Here is a 17,241-nt window from a genome sequence, read left to right on the forward strand (position 1 = left end):
GCTGGAGAGGGGCAGAGAGAGAGAAAGACAGAATCTGAAGCAGGCTCCAGGCTCGGAGCCATCAGCCCAGAGCCCAAAGCGGGGCTCGAACTCACGGACCGTGAGATAGTGACCTGAGCTAAAGTCGGACGCTTAACCGACTGAGCCACCCAGGTGCCCCCATTTATTTACTTTTAAGAGAGAGGCAGAGAAAGTGAGTTGGTGAGGGGTAGAGAGAGAGGGAGAGAGAGAATCTCGATTCCTCCTTTAAAAAAAAATTTGGTGGGAATTTAAATCACCCTCATTAAATATATATTATTGCCACTTTACACATTTATTAAAGAAAAAGATGCAAAATTAGGTCTCATTTTTTGAAAGTAGGAGTATGATCATAGAGAAATATATATTATTAATAAAAATACTGTGACATTTACTAAAAGAGTTGAAATATTCACTTTCCAGTATACAACACTGAAGGAGACTTACTTTGCCTCAAATGGGCTGATTTGCATTTGAGCTCTGTCAGTTTTATGAATAACACATGATTTCTCTGTTTTTCAACAGTGCTTTGTCTGTAAAAATAGATAATATAAACTGTATGCCCACGGTTGGTTGAAACCAATTGTGAGAAGAACTAAAATTCATAGTAAACTAAAACAAAAACTGGTTTTAATATGGATTTTAACATTCAGTCTTTTGAACTACTGTTAAATGACAACATTAATTCATGATACTCTACATTTATTGACAGTAGACATCAGTTTTGATTAGTAAAGCTTGGCTTAAAGCAAGAAAATGAGTTGTATCAGGCAGTAGAGAGACCAAATCATATTCCTAGTAGATACAGATTGGAGGACTTTGTGCTGAAAACTATCAAGTATTTCCTGTTTTACCTTTTACCTTTTTTTTTTTTTTTTTGTATAAACATACTCTTAGAACAGTAAACCAAATATGGTAAGCCTTAGGTTTCACTAGACACTTTTTTTTATGTTAGAATTATTTTCTGAAAACATTCAGAAAATGTTCATGAAAGAAAGAAATTCATGAAAGAAAGGTGAGGAAAAAAATACTGTGCTAAATTTCTCTCTGAGTAAACTTCTGTCTGCTGCTATTACACTATGCATTATCTTAAAAATCAGATTCTCTGTGATTTAATTATTACAAACTCTTTTCTGTTGTTATGAAGTAATATTCATACCTTATTAAAGAAAATCTTCTGAGCTCATGAATTTCTTATGTTTGTGATATTAGTGCTCATAAGTAACATGTCCTAACCAGATGATTACATAATTGTGTCAAACACCCCCTAGAATGATCTTTCTGTTCAGAATACACTGAGTGACTCTAATGTTAAAAATTCTTTTACTGCAATGTTACTGTTCCTAAGCTAGGGTCTTAGGGAGTAGTGGTGAAAGGTTGCAGTGACATCTTTGTCTATAAATGTAGAAATAATAATGTTTTTGATAAAGAAATCAATTTAAGCACAATAATCAGTCAGGTGCACTTTAGTTGAAGTAAGATGTGGTATTGCATCTATAATATTTTGAGCTCAAAAGTATGCATTATGCGGTAATGTTGTGTAAAGCTACAACAATGAATTACATCACTTGACAATGTCCTTATGAAATGGGCCTGACCATTTGTGTTCTTGATACAAGGAAGGCTATTTCATAAAACATTTCATAAACCAAAGCTTTCTCCAAGAGGATATAAATATATATATATTTTATGTTTTCTCCTATATAATATTATCTAGAGGAGCACCTGGGTGGCTCAGTCAGTTAAGTGTTTGACTTCGGCTCAGGTCATGATCTCATGGTTCATGGGTTTGAGTCCTGAGTTGGACTCTGTGCTGACAGCTCAGAGCCTGGAGCCTGCTTCAGATTTTGTGTCTCCCTCTCTCTCTGCCCCTCTTCCGCTTATGCTCTACCTCTCAAATAAATTTTAAAAACTTTAAAAAATTAAAAAATATATATCTTGAACAAGTTTATGCAGTATTTGGTATATTTATAACAAGATAAATGCCTTACCTCTATGGTTCTAAAGTAGTTGTGTCTGTCTGCTTCCATAATGAAGCCCTGAGGATTCCCACTTTCTATTTATAAAATTCTGAGAATTCCTTTGGTAGAATCATAGTATTGTTCACTTATTATCAATAATATAAGCATCAAGGTCTACTTTCCTATCTGTTTATTTATAATTTAACTATCTATTAGAAACCACAAGTGTTTTATTAAAACAATTTTTGATAGGTTATGCCATCAACATTTTGCTAAAGATTTTATATTATGAACTTAAATGTATAAAGTTTTAAAACGTATGCTTTTTTGAAATCTCACGTTACTTTGTAATCAATGAATTGACAAGAATTGCGCACCACAGCTTGTCAAAAACAAGTTTTAGTATGGACAATATTAGGCCTCTGAGGTGGTTCTTTTTTCCTTTTAATTTCTCAAATAATCTAAATACTATATTAAATCACTTAATTTCTAATGAAATAGAATGTGTAGAACCATTTCTGCCACTACTATTAGATTAGATTGTGTGTGTGTGTGTGTGTGTGTGTGTGTGTGTGTGTTGAAGGGGAAAAATGAACCAAAAATAAGTAGGAAAAAGTTAAAAATGTAGACAAGAATAAATATAAACAAATGTAGAAAAATAATAGAAGTCAGAAGAAAACAGACTACAGAGAAAGGAAAAGGGAATGAAAAGTAGGGAACTACTGGATAAGAATTGTGGTTAGAGGTAGAAAGCAGATGAGAATAAAATGTGTATAAGGAAGCAGGTTTGGAAGGTGAGGAACAATGGGGCCAGGTTGACCAAGAGGAACCAGACCCGTGTGTTCAGCTCAAACATAAAGATGTGGAAGAACTGCAGGCATAGGAAATCAAAGTTAAACATGGGAGAGTAATGAGCACCTGGGTGGCTCAGTCAGTTAAGCATCCAACTGTAGCTCGGGTCATGATCTCACGGCTCATGAGTTTGAGTTCCATGTTGGGCTCTGTGCTGACAGCTCAGAGCCTAGAGCCTGCCTCGGATTCTTTGTCTCCCTCTCTCTGTCCCTCCCCTGCTCGTGCACTGTCTCAGTCGCTCAAAAATTAGTAAACATTAAAAAAAATAAAAGAAAATATGGGAGGGTAAGTCTTGGAAGACTCGTATGGGCAATTTAAGAATATAGGATTCTACAGTTGAACAAGAGCAACATTCATAGCCATATTTGGAGGAACAGATTTTAGAAAAGCAGTTAGTTAACTTTTGAAAATTGTCTTCCCAATTCAATCAGCAGTTAACAATAAAGCTAACAAAGGACTTCAGAAACCTGCAGTTGACTACCAAATACCAATACTACCCAAACTTCCAAAATTAAGTTCCAAGTTTCTTTTATATTTTAATGTAACCACTCTATATAGAGTATTAAATAATCAGCATAAAAACTGAGCTGGATCTGGACACACAGTGAAAGTACTGTTCCTATTACAGAAGCTTTCATTATAAAGATACAATCTATGCTGCAGCTACATATGTAACATTATTAGCAGAATTTCCATTCTCATTTTCTCTGATTCCTAAAAGGACTGCAACTAGCAGATACTTTATTTTTTACATAGAATAAATGTCTCTAATATCCCCGGGGACATTTTATTTATATCTTTCTTATTAATTAATTATTCATTCTTCCATCCATCATCCCAACATTTTTTAAGCATCAGCTGTCTGCCAAGCATTATGATAAATAGTCCTGGAACAGAAATTAACAGAATTGAGAAGGATTTCTTGTAATTAATTTACATATATTTGGAGAGCTGAGTTAATCAACGTGCCCACTAGGAAGAATTAGTTTACTGGGAGTAAGAACTCAAACTAGTTCACATCGAAGTTTGTTTTTGTTGAGTAACTCCCTTTGATTAGGGAAGTATTTTTAAGTCCCTTAGGGCTATAGGCTGAGGGTGCTTGGGCATGAGGTGTGAGGAGATTGTAAATGTTCGGCTAAGTTGTGTAGTAAAAAGTGAACAGGCATCTAAGGATGTGACAAATTAAAAATGAAAACAAATGTCATATATGGGAAGAAGAGAAGGCTGGTGTCTGTGTTAACAAGTGAAGCTGAAGACCTTTCTTAAGAGCTGGGAACTGAGTGTCATTTGAAAACTATCTTCTGTAGAATGCTGTCTTATAGGATCTTCTATAGTTATATTTGAATCTCCAGCCAGTGATATATTTTTTTCAACAGTATTATTTACGATGTAGGGTGGAGGAAACAAAGATAACCTGATGCCACCAAATTGGATTGGCACTAGACCACTGCACATAGATGGAGTTTGAGAAGCCAGCAAAAGGTAAAACTCATGGCCAGGCATAAATGGAAAATAGCAACCAAAAGGGAATTATTAACAAATAATGAGAAGGCACTTAGTTTCACAGAGGGCTTGTGGCAGGCTTTGAACCTGTCTTACAGGAAATTAAGGATATTAAGATTCCCCTGCCATTTAGGCTACATTAAGCATGTTAGGCTTTCTGTTTCAATCCCAACCTTTACATCTACAGTGAACATTTCATTTTAAAGTCACATGGCAAATACCTAATTATCATTTTTCCTTTAGAAATAATAATTTTATCTTCCAGTTCTTCTAGTTTCCTTCCATACTGTCTCAAGATATATTTAGAAATTGGATCTTATTTGAAAACTAATTAGCACCATGAATATTACACATTACAGAAAATATATCTGACAGTTTTTATGTTAAAATATTTTTGAAAGTTTATCAAAGTAACTATTGCAATGGATGTATAGCATTATAAACATTCATAAAATGTACAGTGATTAACCAGGAAGAACATGGGCCACATTTTATATTATAAAAGTATTTCCACTCATATTCTAGAAAATATAGTAGGTACAACTTTCCCATTGTTGCATATTCAGAAAGGTAATTTCAAAGATAGGATTCATATTGTGTTTTGTTTTCCCACTTGTACACAAATACTGATAAGGTAAAGCTCATTTTTCAGAATTATTGGTCATATGGGATACATTAATTTTTATTTGTCCTGATACAGCGATTTTTCAAGTAATGATAATTCGGGCAGGATTTTTAGAACAGTTAATATGAATACTCTTGCAATTTTTTTCCAGTGATGCTTGTGACTTATAAAGCAGATGTATACAGATTTTAAAAAGCTGTCAAACAGTATATATTCAAGAGCTGTTCAATGTAATATAGCTGTTCAACAAGTGAGAATTTTATGGCATGGGATTTCTTTATTTTTTAATGTTTATTTCATTTTTAAGAGAGAAAGAGAGCGCTAACAGGGGAGGGGCAGAGAGAGAGGGAGACAGAATCCAAAGCAGGCTCCAGGCTCTGAGCTGTCAGCACAGAGCCCCATGTGGGGCTCTAACCCATGGAAGGTGAGATCATGACCTGAGCCTAAGTCAGAACCTTAACCGACTATACCACCCAGGCAGGCATGGGATTTTAAATTAGAGAAAATATGGGGCACCTGGGTGGCTCAGTTGGTTAAGCACCTGGCTCTTGATTTCAGTTCAGGTCATGATCTCATGGTAATGAAATCAAGTCCGATGTAGGGCTCTGCACTGAGCGTGGAGCCTGCTTAAGATTCTCTCTCCTTTTCTCTGTCTCTCTCTGTCTCTGTCTCTCTCCCCCTCTAGCCCTCTCTGACCCTCTCCTCTGCTCACATGCATACACTCTCCCTCTCAAACAAACCAAATATATATATATATATATATATATATATATATATATATATATATTTATATAATATATATATAAATATATATATAGTCAAATTAGAGAAAATATAGCATCAAAATCAGTTAAAATGAAATAATAAAATAAAATTAGAATTGATTACAATTAAATAATATTCACTGGCAAGAATAGTGAACAAGGTAAGTAGATTTATTCATTGGAGTATACAAGTATAATTAATAATATAATTAAATAGGGGTGCCTGGGTGGCTCAGTCGGTTAAGCATCCAACTTAAGCTCAGGTCATGATCTCACGGTTTATGAGTGAAGTCCCATGTCAGGCTCTGTGCTGATAGCTCAGAACCTGGAGTCTGCTTTGGATTCTGTCTCCTTTTCTCTCTGCCCCTCCCCTGCCCAGGCTCTGTCTCTCTCTCTCTCCCTCTCTCAAAAATAAACATTAAAAAAATAAAAATAATATAATTAAATATACTTTAGATACAGAAATGCATAGATGAAATACCTTACCTGGTATAAAAGAATGAATTAAGGGTTTCTGGGGACAATCATAGTTAAGGGAAGACTTGAAGGAACAGTATAGTGGTAGAAACTAGCCTGACAAATGTTGAGAGTGAGTGGGGTGAAGAGGGCAGAATCAGTCAAGTGTAAAAATGATGTGTAGGAATATTCAGAAATGTAAGAGGAAAGAGAGAAGGGAGGAAGGTCAGTAATGACTGACACATGTAAGACCACTTTAGGTAATTTATAAGCATTAAGTATTTGGAAATTCTTTTAAAGATAATGGGAGTCTTTGACTACCATTAAGTAAGAAACTGATATAATCAGATTAGTCTTTTATTAAAGTCACTCTGTAGTGTAAGGAATGGATTAGAGATCATTCAACCAAACAAAGAGACACTATTGACCTGAACCAGAGTTGAGGCATAGGGATGGAGAAATATAGATGGAGATAAGATAGAATAAGATGAAATCAGTCCACCTTGCTGATTGATTTAATGGGGAAAAGACAGAAAAAAATCAAGAAATAAAAATAATGTTCATGTCTTGGCTTGAACAGCTAGGAAACTGTCAATACCATTTAATAAGATGAAAAACAAAAGGAAAGGGATAGGTCTGAGGCCAAGACAATGATTTAGTTATTGTTGGACATGCTGAGTTTGAAGCATATTTCAGATTTGGTTGAGATATCCAGCAAGCTTTGGAATGGATGGGCTAGTGACAGGGATTTGTTGATCTCTGCAATGGTACATATACATGGCAATTAAAACCCTGGGAGTAGCCTTTATTGAGCTGCATAGCTAAAATCATAGGTTAATTAAAAATAAAATAAGTAATTAAAAACCTAAGAACTATACATTGGACTGGTTGCATCTTTTGGGCTTTGGCAAAGTGAGAGCATACAGATATCACTAATCTTAGTTTCCTTGAGAAAAGTCGATGAAGAAACACCCAGCCATGGAATGACTCTGCTTCTTGAAGTCTGTGTCAGAAACAATGAACACTCACTGAATATTCATGTACACTTCCACATTTCTCAGCCAACTTGCAGTTGGGGCCATATGATTGAGTTCTGGCAGGGACCCCACTATGCAATCCTGGAAACACTTTCCATAATGAGAACAGTCTTTGAAAAAGATTGTAAAGAAATATAGATTAAGAGCTGTACATCAATATTCTGTATTGTAATAAGAATTCTCATATTTATCAGCATTCCCATGCAGTGGCCCCTTGTTGTAAGAAGATGAATTAACGGGGAATGTATATGGTGAGAGGGTAGTACACTTGTTGGTAGACACTTCTTGTACTTCCTTAAGAGTCCTGGAAGATCAATTATGATTACTGATTTTTTTTTTACATTATCAGACACTGAAATCCTCTGGTGTATCGGTTTTAGTTTATCAGAAACCATGATATTTCCATGGACATCAAGGTCGTGCACATATACTTCCAGGAAAACATCGGTGTGACATTCAACGGCCTATGTTTAGTTCACACAGAGATCAATATATATTATATTAATGGTTTTCTCCTCCTAAACACTTTTACAAATCATTTTACTGAACATTTTACCAAAAAAAGAATACAGATTATACAAAAGAAAAACAGAAAGATGACTATTTCTTATATGGAATGCTAATCCATTCGTAGTCACCAATATCTTTAGCTCCTGTCCCCATTTTTTTAATGAAGTGGTTTGCTTCAGGGTTAGGAATGTATAGTATCAGAGGAAACAATTGCAGATTTTTTCTCACCCCTTATTTATTCCTTCCCAGTAAGGGATTGAGATATCTGGTGAAAGATAGAGAGCTTGACAGGCTAAGTTAACCCCATAATACCAAGTTAACCACTGGCTCGGGGTCACTGTATTAAAAAATATAATCTATGTTTGTCCACTGATTTTTCATGATTCTCCTCTACATTATTCTGTTGATTTGTAAAACAGCCCTCACTATTTGTCATGTGACTGACTAGGAAAGTGCTGTTTACTACACCCAACGATCGCCCCAGTACTTCCAATTATCCTTAACTTGTTAGTTCTAAATCATATCCTCTAAAACAGTATTCGGTAAGATAGGTTTCTGGGAGTTTTTGTTACTTAAACAGAAGAATTACAAATGCTATGCCTTAATTCTTTTTCAGTTCCACATATTTGTGGGTAAAGAACCCAGAGGCTATCATATTGAGTAGCTTTTACCAATCTTTAATCATACGTGTCAATCTGTACTAGTTTAGTATTCAAGAGAGAATACTCCTAGTTGCCAGTATTTTATCAGTCATAGTTGATCACCAATCACATAATCTAATAACCTTTTTTATGATAGAAAGCTTTAGATTTACAGAAATGTTGCAAAGATAATACAGAGGATTCTCATATAACTTGCACAGTTTACCTATTTGTTATACAAGAGTGGTATATTTGTCACAAATAAAAAAGTAATATTGATACAATGCTATTTGCAAAAAGTCCATATTTTATTCAGATTTTATAGTTACTGTTGTATGTCTTTTCTGTTCCAACATGCTAGCAGGATGCTGCATTACATTTAGTATTCATGTTTCTTTTGGCTCCTCTGCGCTTTGAGTTTCTCAGGCTTTTATTGTTTTTGATGACCTTGATAATTTTGAGAACTAAGCTGGCATTTTATTGAATATTCCTCATTTGGAATTTGATGTTTGCCTCATTATTACATGAGTGCTATTGTTTTGGAGGTGAAGGCTGCGGAGGTTAAGTATCTATCTCTTTACAACACATCAAGGGTACATGCTTTCTGTCAATATGACTCACTACTGTTGATGTTGACCATGATCACATGGTTGCATGAAGTAGTGTTTGCTAGATTTTACACCATAAAATTACTCTCTTCACACCCTCTTTCCACTCTGTGCTCTTTGGAAAGAAGTGCACAGCCCACACTTCCCTGAGGGCAAGGTTTCTACATAAATTATTTAGAATTATTCTGTACCGAAGATTTATCTATTATCTCTCGCTTATGTATGTATTCATATCAGCTTATTTATATCAGTATGGGCTCATGGATATTGATTTCATACTTTTGCTTATAATATGATACCTCTTTATTATGTTTCTCAAATTGTTCCAGCTTTGGCCACTGGAAACTCTTTTTTTTTTTAATATTTATTTTTTTTTTAATTTTTTTTCAACGTTTATTTATTTTTGGGACAGAGAGAGACAGAGCATGAACGGGGGAGGGGCAGAGAGAGAGGGAGACACAGAATCGGAAACAGGCTCCAGGCTCTGAGCCATCAGCCCAGAGCCCGACGCGGGCTCGAACTCACGGACCGCGAGATCGTGACCTGGCTGAAGTCGGACGCTTAACCGACTGCGCCACCCAGGCGCCCCTAATATTTATTTTTGAGAGAGAGAGAGCACAAGTAGGGGAGGAGCAGAGAGAGAGGGAGACACAGAATCTAAAGCAGGCTGCAGCCTCTGAGATGTCAGCACGTCAGCCCCCGACGTCAGCATGTCAGCACAAACTCATGAACCTGTGAGACCATGACCTGAGCCCAAGTTACACACTCAACTGGCTGAACCACGCAGGTACCTGTAGCACTGGAAACTCTTGCATCTGGCTTCTGTGTTCCTTTGACAAACCTCCATCCATTATTACATTTTGTTTTGTTTTTCCCAACCCTGATCTTGCTTTGTGACACTGCAAAGCATTCTGTGCTGTGTCTTCCTCATCCTAGGCTGAGAATGAGCCCGTTCTCTAAGGGAAGGTGGTCTCTTTTATTAGTGAATGGTATTGGAAACTAAGATTTGAATTTGCATTATGCAGTGTTTTCAGACTATTTTCTCACATAGCAATATGGATTTAATATCAAACCCTGTTTTTGAATGGCTTAATAGTTCATGTATTTTAATCGCAGAGTAGTATTCTGTTGTATGGAGGCACCACAGTTTGTTTATCCATTCACAGGTGAAGGACATATGTTTGCTTCTAGCTATTGGTAATTATGAATAAAGCCCCTATGAGCGTTCCTGCACAGGTTTTTGTGTGGACCTGTTTGTAAATCAGTTGGGCAAGAAACTAAAATTGTGTTTAATTGTTGGATCATAGATAAAATAATGAATTTGAAAGTGTCTACATAATGACTGTCCCATTGCTAACCCCACCAGCAATGAAAGAATCAACCTGTTGCTCTTTATTCTATCAATTGTTATTGTCAGAATGTTTACAAAATTAATCATAAAGTATTCTTGCATTTAAAAGAATTGTTCTAATAGGAATTTAGTGGTATCTTACTGTATTTTAAATTTTCATTACTTAATAACATGATTTGGAGTCTCTTTACGTGTCTATTTTGCCATCTGAATATCTCTTTTTGTGATATATATATATATATATATATATATATATATATATATATAATTTTTAAATTGTGTTGTTTATTTTCTAATTATTGAATTTAGGAGTCCTTATTTAAGATTAAAGTCCTTTTTTAGATATGTTTTCTGTAAATATTTTCTCCCAGCCTGTAAATGGTTTTTTTTCATCCTCTTAACAGTGCCTTTTAATATTAATAATAATAAATAATTTTAATAAAATCCAACTAAGTTTTTCCTTTCATAGATCATGTTTTTAATATTGTATCTAAAGTCTCATTACCAACATCATTTATACACAGTATAACACTTAATTCCATTAGGATGAAGTTATCCTGACTATTTTGTTTCACACCTTGTTAGTTTTTAATTGTGATTTAATTCACATATCATAATACTTTTAAAATATAAATTTCAGTGGGTTTTAGTATATTCACAAAGCTGTACAATCATCACCAATATCTAATTACTGAATATTTTTATCACCCCTAAAAAATCTTATACCCACTAGCAAGTTACTCCCCATTCATCATTTCTTCCAGCCACTGGCAACCATTAATCTGTCTTCTCTGTGGATTTGTCTCTTCTCAATATTTAAGTGGAATCATTCACTATTTGCCCTTTTGCATCTGGCTTGTTCCAAGATTCATACATGTTATAGTATGTATCAGCGCAGCATTTCTTTCTCTGGCCGAATATTCTATTGTATGATATAGTATACATTATATTAGTTTCCTAAGACTACTATAACTAAGTAGCACAAATTGGATTTAAAACAAAAGTGATGTATTCTCTCAGAGTTCTGGAAGCTAGATATTTGAATTCAAGATATCACCAAGGCCACGGTCCCTCTGAGACCCTGGGATGACTGCTTCTTTGCCTCTTGCCCTAGCTTCTGTTGTCTGTAGATCCTCTATTTCCTTTGGCTTACAGGGAAAGCTTACAGTCTTAGCCTCTGTCATCACATGGCCTTCTCCTTATGTGCCTGTTTTTACAGTGTTTTTCTCTTCTTAGAAGGACACCTATTATATTGCATCAGGACCTGATAATGGCCTCATCTTTACTTGGACAAATCTGCAAATACCCTATTTCAAAATAAGGTCACATTCACAGGTAACTTGGGTTGGAATTTCAGCATATCTTTATGGGAACACAATTTAACCTATAACGTGTAGACATCCACATTTTGTTAATCCATTCATTAGTTGATATACATGTGGGTGGCTTAAACACTTTGGCTGCTACAAATAATGCTGCTCTGAACATTCACATCCAAAGTTCTGCATGGTCATATGTTTTCATGTGGTATAGACGTAGTATATCTACCTTGAAGTAGAATTTTGGGGTCAACTATGGAAACAGTAGTATGGTAACTATATTATGTTATTTTTTTAATGTTTATTTATTGGGACACCTTGGTGTCTCAGTCAGTTAAGCGTCTGACTTCAGTTCAGGTCATGATCTCACAGTTCATGAGTTTGAGCCACACATTGGGCTGGACTATGTGCTGTCAGCACAGAGCCCGCTTCAGATCCTTGTCTCCCTCTCTTTCTGCCTCTCCCCTGTGCGCATGCTTTCTCTCTCTCAAAAACAAATAAACATAAAATATTTAATGTTTGTTTGTTTGTTTGTTTGTTTATTGATTGATTGAGAGAGAGAGAGAGAGAGAGAGAGAGAGGGAGGGAGAGAGGACACACACAAATGCACAAGCAGGAGAGGAGCAGAAAGAGAGGGAGACAGACAATCCCAAGCAGGCTTCATACTGTCAGTGCAGAGCCTGAGGAGGGGCTCAATCTCACAATTGGTGAGATCATGACCTGAGCCAAAATCAAGAGTCAGATAGATGCTCAACCAACTGAGCCACCAAGATTCCCCAACTGTGTTATTGAGTAATTTCCAAACTGTTTTCCAAAGTGGCTATACAATTTTTACATTTCCACCAGTAGTATATAAAGGTTCTGATTTCTGCACATCTTTATGGACACTAATTATTGTCTTTTTGATTATAGCCATCAAGTGGGTGTGAAATGGCATCTAATAGTTTTCATTTGCATTTTTCTAATCGTATGATGTTGAGTATCTTTTCATGTGCTCATTGGCCAGTGTCCTTTGGAGAAATGTCTATTCAAAACACTCCCCCATATTTAAATAGGGTTAAATAGTCTTTTCTCATGTCTTATTTAAACTCAGCAGGGTGAGTGAGTTATTTTGTTGCTGAGTATGTTAAAGAACAGAACAGATCTTACTATAAAGCTTCACTAACACATGTGCATCTTCATGTGTATCTTTGAAATTATTAGTGAAGCTTCCTAGTGAGTCATATCTATAATATGGGAAGAAAGAATTTAGGGTAATACATACGTCTTCTCAAGTCCTTCCTTCCCATATTAGTGATTCAGGGTAACAGATGTGGTCTCTGATGAGGTCTTTCATCACTCACATAGAGAAAGGAACATTTAGGTAATGAAACATTTTCATATTATATTCTAAGTGATCACTTATTTTATATTATATTCTCTAAAGATTTAGTCCTATAAACCCATAGATCATAAGCAATCCTGAATGATGTCTCCTACTTAGGTAATTTCTTTGGTGTGGACTTTTCTTTAATTTCATCAGTCTATTTTCTATGAGAGCTAGTTACCAGCATGTTTTCAAGGTGACCAGACTGGGTTACCTGCCTCCTTTCTTTTAAAAGGAGTATCCCTGTCCCCCAGGCCAGAAAATTGGAAAATAGCTAGATCTCAAGTTAGCTATCATAGCTCCTTCCTTCCTAATGAATAACAGTCATTTGGTCACATTTGTTGGATGAATTGACTTAAGCTTTCAATCTTAAAATTGCACACGTGTGTAGGGATGGCTGAAGTATAGGTGGGGGTGGGTCTATTGTTTCTTTTTTCACTTTCACAAGTACGATCACCTTCCCTAATTATGTTTTCTCTTCCCAACTAATATTTTCTAATATAAGCTGATCAAGATCTAAACTAGTGTTTCTTAAAGGGTGTTGTCTAGAGCAGCCAAATCAGTGCTGCCTGGACACTTGTTAAAAATGCAAAGTCTCAGGCCCCATTCCAGACCTACTGAATCAGAAGTTCTGTGGTTTTTCCCACTCTGTGTTTTACAAGCCTTCCATATGTTCTAATGCACACTGTTTTGAGAATCACTACTTTAGACTGTGAGGCAAGTGCCGATAGTCTCATCACTTAAATTGATATTACAGTTAGTCCCAGGTACTAATTTTAAATGATTCCTTGGGCTTTTAGTAATTTTGTGGGTAAAAGGCCTTCAGCCATTCTGTCTTTTTAAAAATGTTAGCACTTCCCTATTTTCTAAAAAAGCAAATCTTATCTCTTAAAAATCTGCATGTTTATCCTTGATAAATATCAATTTAGGCTTTACCTTGATATTTTGTTAACTGCTTTTTTCTGAGAATATCTTTACACAGTCTAAAACTCAAAAAGGACACCCTTTATTTCAGTGCATCATAACTAAAATCTACTCCTCAGTCTTTACTTCTCTCAAATAAGGAATATAATGAGAATTCCTATGCCAAGTCTACTCCATTATTCTACCTAAGGATAGTCAATATGCCTGTGGTGATTTAATCCCTGTCCTTATCAATTTCCCCATTTTGCTTTGGCTTCCAGGGCTTCTAGGAAAGTGGGAAATGTTTCTTCTCTCTGCACATTATTTTTAATTTGAAATCTGTGTTTTAAACCATCTCCTTAATCTCTCATCTTTCAATGATTGAGCAATTTGAGAGTGTATTATTTGTCTATTTGGTAAAAACTGGTTTTATTTTTTTCTTAAAACATAAAATTCTAGGGACACATGGGTGGCTCAGTCAGTTGAGTGAATGACTTTGGCTCAGGTGATGATCTTGGGGTTTATGGGTTCATGGCTCACATCAGGTTTGCTGCTGTCAGCGCACAGTCAGCTTTGGATCCCCTTTACTCCTCTCTCTGCCCCTTCCTCCTTGCACTCCCTCAAAAATAAATAAAAATTAAAACATAAAATTCTAAAATATTTAAAACTTTAATGTGCAGAAATTCAATCTCCAGAATAAATTGAATTCAGACCAATACTTAAATTTTCTGGAGGAGTTAAGATACACATTTATTAGAGATATTCTACTGTATTTGGCTTATAAAAAAAGAAGAAACATTGCCTATCATAACTAAATAACTGAATATTTATATATAGAGAGATCTATATAGGGCCAAAGATTACCAGAGGGATTTAAATATTTTTATTAAATATATTATAAATATTTTGATAATGCATCATAAATATTTTTATCAATAGACATATGAATAATTATATATTAATAATTAATATATATGAAGCGATTTATTGTAAGGAATTGGCTTATGCACTTATGGAAACTGAGAAGTCCCACACTCTGCCCTCTGTAAGCTGGAAGTCTAGGGAGCACGGTGGTGTAGGTTACAGTCTAGATGTGAAGGTCTGAAGACTAGGGGCACAGGATCTAGCAGAAGCTCCTAGTCCCAGCTCAACAATCAAGCAGGATGAATCAAGGGAGGAGTTCTGCCTTTGTCTGCCTTTTGTCCTGTTTAAGCACTTAGTGCATTGGATGATGCTCAGTCACATTGGGGAGGACAATCTACTTTGCTGAATCTACCAATTTACCAATCTTTTCAGAAAACAGCTTTACTGACCTGCCCATAAATAATGTTTAATCTGGGCAACTGTTGGTCAGTCAAACTGACATAAAATTAGCCATCTCAATATTGCCTTATAAAAGATGACATATGTGTAGCTCTGAAAAATAGGTTTTTTAATTAAATCTGATGCATTTACTAAGTTACCAATTCCTCATTTGTAAACTTGATAAAAGTGTACAATTTAATTTTTTTTTTGTTTTGAGACAGAGAGAGACAGAGCATGAGCAGGGGGAGGTGCAGAGAGAGAGGCAGACACAGAATCTGAAGCAGGCTCCAGGCGCTAGAGCTGTCAGCACAGAGCCTGACGTGGGGCTCGAACTCACGGACTATGAGATCATGACCTGAGCTGAAGTCAGATGCTTAACCGACTGACCCACCCAGGTGTCCCAAAAGTGTACAATTTAAAAAGCAATAATCAAGGATAGAAAAGTAGAATAAAAGTAGAAAAAAATACTAACTAAAAAATATGATTTTGATTATTGGATTTAAATTGCTCCTAACAACTCACTTTTATTTAAAGACAATAGGTTACCATTAGAAAACGTTTATACACATGCATACTAACTTAAATCTAATAATAAAGTATTTATATTAAATATTTTAGAAAAAGTCTTTTTTGTGGTATTCATTCAAATGTATTTTTCCCCTTTACATTTGTGGAAAAGCAAGCTCCCTTTTGTAATAAAAAAACTATTTTTTAAATATTTATTTGTTCATTTATTCATTTATTTATTTAGAGAGAGAAGAGAGAGAGAATCCTAAGCAGGCTCCATGTCCAGCCTGGGACTTGATCCCATGACCCTGGGATCATGACCTGGGCTGAAACCAAGAATTGGATGCCCAACCAACTGAGCCACCCAGGTGTTCGTGTTATAAAAATTTAAATTGTATTTAATTCTTTAAAGTATCTTTTCAGTTAACACCATTTAAAATTAAAGCTTAAAGATAAATCACTACTTCATACAAAGTTCAACAGGTATGTAAAATGTCAGGTATAAAGTTATGAACTGGGATTTTTGTCTTAAATTAATTTAAAAACTTGTAAAAATTTTCTTTCAGACTTTCCATTCAGTTATTGTATTTTTCCAACTGGAATAATCAATGTGATTGTCAATTAAACTCCTATCATTGAATTTTTTTTTTTTTTTTTACTCACTATAAGCAAGTAAATGTACTTAGCATTACACGTATTTTTGAAAGTCAGGTTCACTTTGTATTTTATGTTATCATCATAGCATGATCTACACAGATGCAAGATGCCCTTGATTTTTATAAAACCAAGGATTAGTGCCTATTATATTCTTGTGCTTCGTCTCATTCTTTCATGTGACAGCTTCACTCCTATGTAATGTAATTTTTTGAATCCAAATAAGATGTTTTCATTTGATTTAGCACTTTAGCCTCTAAAGTCACTTTGCTTAATGGGTCTGGTTTTGACTTTTTTAGTCATTTTGTTCCACATTTGTACCACAATGTTCATCATTGTATGAGGCTTATGATGCATCCAACCACAGATCCATGAAAGTAAGGCAAAGAGTCAGAGAGCAGGCACCTTATTAGCACTTTTTTCCAGACCAATAATCATGTCACTATTTGAAATTTAGCAAATTGCTGTCATATCATCCACTTCCAGCACCTTTTTTTAAATGACCCTGTCATCAGATTATTTTGCTGCTGAGTTGATGCCAGCCATGACAATGATGCTAAGTGTGAATTTTGGAAGTACATAGCTTTTGGTTCACATTATTGGAAAGGAAAAAGTATTTCCCCACCACAATGCAATAGAGTGCTGTCTATGTTTCTTATTCTTATTTTTTTTTAATTTTTTAAGGTTTTTTATTCATTTTTTGATAGATACAGAGTGTGGGGTGGGTGCAGAGAGAGAGGGAGACACAGAATCCAAAGCAAGCTCCAGGCTCTGAGCTGTCAGCACAGACAGAGAGACCGTGAGATCATGACCTGAGCTGAAGTCGGGTGCTCAACCGACTGAGCCACCCAAGCGCCCCAT

The sequence above is a fragment of the Felis catus genome, chromosome B3 (assembly GCF_018350175.1).
Source record: "Felis catus isolate Fca126 chromosome B3, F.catus_Fca126_mat1.0, whole genome shotgun sequence".
In the NCBI taxonomy this organism is placed as follows: Eukaryota; Metazoa; Chordata; class Mammalia; order Carnivora; family Felidae; genus Felis; species Felis catus.